Source organism: Schistocerca americana, chromosome 10 (genome assembly GCF_021461395.2).
Source record: "Schistocerca americana isolate TAMUIC-IGC-003095 chromosome 10, iqSchAmer2.1, whole genome shotgun sequence".
NCBI lineage: Eukaryota > Metazoa > Arthropoda > Insecta > Orthoptera > Acrididae > Schistocerca > Schistocerca americana.
This window is the reverse complement of record NC_060128.1, coordinates 50,135,830-50,141,829: the sequence shown is the minus strand read 5'-3', so window position 1 is coordinate 50,141,829 and position 6,000 is coordinate 50,135,830.

Below are 6,000 nucleotides of genomic sequence, written 5' to 3'. Positions count from 1 at the left end.
TTGCCTCCGGAATATTTTACCCAAGAGGACGCCATCATCATTTAATCATACAGTAAAGCTGCATGCCCTCGGGAAAAATTATGGCCGTAGTTTCCCCTTGCTTTCAGCCGTTTGCAGTACCAGCACAGCAAGGCCGTTTTGGTTATTGTTACAAGGCCAAATCAGTCAATCATCCAGACTGTTGCCCTTGCAACTCCTGAAAAGGCTGCTGCCCCTCTTCAGGAACCACACGTTTGTCTGGCCTCTCAACAGATACCCCTCCGTTGTGGTTGCACCTACGGTACGGCTATCTGTATCGCTGAGGCACGCCAGCTTCCCCACCAACGGCAAGGTCCATGGTTCATGGGGGGGACCTTTGTACATAATAACACACAATAATATATCAATTAATGATGAATACTTAAATAAATGTTGTTGTGCTATATACAGAGAGATAAAATGCAAATGTTTTTCTGAATGAGACTACACTGGGCAAACACACCAAAATTTAGTTTTGTAGGTATTCATTTACTGTGTAAAAGCAGTGATCAACCAAGTACGACTTCAGTTTAGGTTTGAAGTGACCAATGTTTTGAATGTGTTTAATGGTATCTGGTAAGGCATTGTATAGTTTGATACTAGGCTGGATAAGGCTGTTTTGAAATAACTTTGTGTTGGCGCTTTGAACATGTACATCCAATTTTTGTCTTGTATTATAGCTGTGTATTGTGTGATGAGTGGTCTTTTTGTATGTAAGTTTTGCTTTAAATACATTATATTTTCAAGTATATATATGCAAGGTAGTGGCAGGGTCATGCTTTTTTGAAACAATGCTCTACATGATTTGTGATTATTTACCCCTTCCATTATTCGCATTTTTTTGAATTTTGAATGTTTTGATGGCATCTCTAGAATTTCCCCAGAACATAATCCCATACCGGAGGTGAGAGTGTACAACCGCATAATATACACACAGGAGGGTGTTGTAGCTGGTACAATTTTTTAATGTATGCAGCACAAAACAAGAAGTACTTAATTTTTTGTTCATCTGCTCAATATGTCCTTTCCATTTCAAGTTGTCTTGTAGATGAAGTCCAAGAAATTTCGTACAGGCTGTTTTGGCAATTGTCTGTTTGTATAGCTCTAGATTGGGTGATATCAGATTTTTTGTTTGTGCTGTGTGTTTATCCATAGCTACAGTTTTTTCAGTGTTTATTATTAAGTCATTGTCATCAAAGTAACATGTTAGCCTGTCAGTGGTTTCTTTTATGTTTTTTAGAAGAGTTTCTTCTGTGTTTCCTGTAATTAGAACACTTGTATCATCAGCAAATTGAAATATTTTACCGTTGTCATTGCTTATGTTTAGGTCATTTACATAGAGTAAGAACAGAACAGGACCCATTACTGATCCTTGTGGCACTCCATATTTAACAGTCAGTAGCTTGGAATTATATTTCCTAATGACATTGTCCCTTTCTTGATCTATTTCCACATATTGTTCCCTGTTTTTAAGATAAGAGCTGAGCCAGTTGTACAGAAATTAAATACTTCTCTAATGACGGTACTAACTACTGTACCGCAATTAAAGCCGGAGTTATCAATACTACATGTCTACGTTAACGCATTCTCAATGACATTGTTTATTCACTACATATTGGTATCGTATATACAAAGATGTGCAGCCGCTCACCAAATGGTTCCGAGCGGTCTAAGGCGCTGCAGTCATGGGGCGTGCGGTTGGTCCCGGCAGAGGTTCGAGTCATCAAGTCCTCCCTCGGGCATGGGTGTGTGTGTTTGTCCTTAGGATAATTTAGGTTAAGTAGTGTGTAAGCTTAGGGACTGATGACCTTAGCAGTTAAGTCCCATAAGATTTTACACAAATTTGAACATTTTTTTAACCAAATGGTTTTTCATTATTATCGATTGTACTACAGATTGCAGAAAAAAAAAAAAAAAAAAAAAAAAAAATTCAACAGTTGAATGCTTCTGCATTACACGTCGGCCTAGATGATAAGTGACTGATATAAATGTCTGGATTAATTAGACTAAATTTCACAACTGGCGTAGCATTTAGGCAGGGAAATTTTCCAGCTACTAAGAAGGCGGGAAAGGACGTACGAAGGAAAATAACCCCTTAGAAATTCCTGAATTAGCTGCTTTCTTTCCTGGTAAGGTACATTCGCTGCTTCAGCTTGATGTAGTCACAATTTCCTTTTTTCTGTTATAAAATAATTAGCTTCTAAATTACAATCCAGCTATAGCCTATTACAGATCATGATAATTTTTGTACTTTATGCGCTAGCAGAATCCCCTCACTTAAAATTTGATTGGGTTAATGGAACATGGATATTTAAAACTAAATGCCACCTTGTGCCAGCGTTAATTCCTCCTCCCGATTTAATGACGGCGAAGTATGTGTATCCCGTAATTCTTGACAAGACTTTTCTCAGCAATTGTTCGTTTGCGATCTGAGGCCGACGTGTCTGATTGTACCTCGACTAGTCTCGTGTAGTTCGCGAACGAACTAGTTCGGAAGAGCACTCCCCCAGGCGAACTAGTTCACGCATAACCTCGCCACTGAGTTCGCTCTTTTCCGAAGACCGACGGACAATAGCGAGACGGAGCGAGAGCCCGGAGTAGGCTTTAAAAAAAATCACGTGCTTCTCCCAAACTTCTATAAAGAAAAACGTTATCGGAAAATTTAATACCGAGGGTTCACAATGACATAATGGATGAAGTACAAAAGAAGGTGCAAGCTGTATCTGCGTTATCTCTCAGAAATAATGGAAGCTATGTAGCCATTGTAGCCCACGTTATAGATGAAGAGACTATACTTCAGTCGGCATTACTTGGTTGCATTAATTATAAAGAGCGGCATACCAGCCAAAACTTGTGCAATTTCATGAAAGACGTTATGACAGACTGGCATATTTCCCACAAAGTTGCTGCTATTGTTAGCGATAATGCTGCAAATATCTTATCTGCTGTCAGACTTGGTGAGTGGTGATCAGTCTCATGTTTCGCCCACTCTCTAAATCTTGTTGTACAAGAAGCTACTAAAGAAATATCTGACGTTCTGGCGCAAGTTACAAATATTGTCGAGTATTTCAATCATAGTACACAAAAAAAAATCATTGCTACAGAACAGCAAATGAATCTGCCTGTCCTCAAGCTCAAACATGACGTCCAGACCCGCTGGAATTCTACTTTTGACATGCTTCAGCGAATAATGAAGGTAAAAGGATGCAGTGATTGCTACGTTATCACTTCTGCGCTCTGACCTAACAATAAAAGAAAGTGACTGGCAAATAATAGAAGTTTTACCCTTACTTAGTCCATTCCATGAAATTACGGTAGAAATGAGTGCTGAAAGAATGTCACTTTGTCAAAAGTTATTGTGTTTTGCAACCTGGTCAACAGTTTTCTGCAGAAGCATGCTTCTATTCTAACTATAATAAAAATTGTCGCTGTGCAATCAGTGCTCAAGAAAGACAATGACGACCGTTTTAAAGATTTAGAGAATAACAGTCTATGCGCTGAGTGTACTATTCTGGACCCCCGATTTAGACAGAGAGGATTTAGAAACCAAAAAGCTTGTGCAGTTGCAATACAACGCCTCAAAAATAAAGTTGGCAGAGTGCAGTTACTTCAGAGGGAGAATCGAGATATTTTAGTGGCTGATCCTAACCCTTCGGCGTCTTGTTCTAGTAGCAGCAGTAGTGAAAATAAAAAAGACTCTATATGGGACGAGTACGACCAAGAAATAAGAAAAATCACTAGGTCAGATAACCAACTTGCTGCTGGTATTCGCGAACTCGATAAATGCCTCAATGAAGAGAATTTAGATTGAAAAAAGATCCGCTTGAGTGGTGCTACGAGCGTTGTCAGTTATATCCTCATGTATGTGCATCTGTGTTAAAGAGATTTTGCATGGTAGCGACATCAGTGAACTGAGAACGCGTTTTTCGGGGACAGGACAAATCCTTAATGAACGAAGAACACTGTTATCAACGCACAAAGTTTCCAAATTAATGTTTTTACATAATAATATGTAAATTTTTGTAATATTTCACATGAAAATTAGAAGACTGGTTATTTAAATAATGATAGTGCAAAGCACAAAAAGTATGCTTTAGACTACGATCTCACTCAGGGGTCATAGTTAGTTTTTCTATATCTAATTGTTTGGTAACAAATTATAAGTGTTAGTGTTTCTTCTGTTAATGATAAAGGTGTTATCGTTTGTGCCATATAGTACTTAACCTGTACCTAAAGCAGAAATATTTTTTGTTGGTTATTTCCAAAACTTAAAAAAAGTCGATTATTTATGAAAGTGTATTTTTATTCACAAAAAAAAACGCATTTAGCATATTCTGTAAGTAATATTTCTACAATGAACTAATAAATAAATATATTTTAAAATTAAAATACTAGGATTGCACTGCATGTAAAGTAAAGTAATTGGCTACTCCTTTTACGCATTTGTGTAAATAACTGGTTTATTTGCCCTTTCGAAGTCTAATTACTCGACATAAAACTGTAATAACACAGGCATTGGTAACACTGGTCATTATTTAAAAGACTAGCATAACGAATAAAAAAACGTGTGCAGTAGCGGTAGCAAAGCGAGCGAACTGTCTTTATGGAAATCGTGATGGGAGCTAACGAACTAAATGAGCGACCTAGTTCGCGACGGAACCTCGAACTAAACTGAAAGTTCCCAGTCGCCAGCGTTGTCAACCATACGATAAATTATCGCGATATACGATAATTACAACGTGAACACGGTATACAATAGTACATTGCTGATAATTGCGGAATCTACGATAATTTATGTGAAGATTTAAAATGAAAATAAATTGATACTTGTAGTAGTTTCATACGTCAATAATCTGTTTTCATATGTTTAAGTCCATACTCCATTCAATATAAGCAATATCCTCTTTTTCTCTCGTCCACTCCTCGCAACAGTCCAACGACTCTTAACACTGTATATTCGCTTCCGGGAAATACCCTTGGGCCGGTATTACACTATCAAATTTCTTTGTCAAAGATTTGATCAAAGATGTGATCAAATATTCCGTCAAATATATTTGACAAAGATCTTTGACATAGCGCTAGAAGGGGTATTACACTGTCATATTTTTCGTCAAAGTTCAAGATGGCTGACAACAACAACTTGTTATTAACCGCTGCAGTTGTATGTATCACAATTGCACTGTGTGCATATGCGGAAGAGAAGCGGGGAAAAAAAAGGAAACATACCTGGGTGTAGCCGTGGGTTTTACGACGACATTAGATTTTTAGATTAGATTTACTTTCATTCCAATTGATCCGTAGTGAGGAGGTCCTCCAGGATGTGGAACATGTCAGAAAAACAACAATACATGACAAATATTTAAACTAAAACAAATAAGCTAATGTACCATTCCACAGGTCCCAAGTGGAATGATCGTCATTTTTTAATGAACACTAAGAGTCATTTTACAAATACTATTGCACTGAATTTAAAATAAAAAAGTTTTTTATTTATTTATAAGGTAAGAAACATGTAATACAACTACTGTAATACTTATTTACAATGAACACATTACTGCACTGAAATGGTGCAGAAGTTAGATTATACTTACACACACACACACACACACACACACACACACACACACTCAAATTTTCAGTGAACACATTACTGCACTGAAATTGTGCAGAAGATATGTTGTACTTATATACAAATCAGTTGGTTTTCCTCAGAAATTCATCAATGGAGTAGAAGGAGTTGGCCACCAATAAATCCTTTAGGCTTCTCTTAAACTGAATTTCATTGGTTGTTAAGCTTTTTATGGCTGCTGGCAAGTTATTGAAAATGTGTGTTCCTGAATAATGCACACCTTTTCGTACAAGACTAAGTGACTTTAAATCCTTGTGAAGATTATTCTTATTTCTAGTATTGATTCCATGAATTGAGCTATTGGTTTGAAAAAGTGATATATTTTTAATGACAAATTTCATTAAGGAATAAAT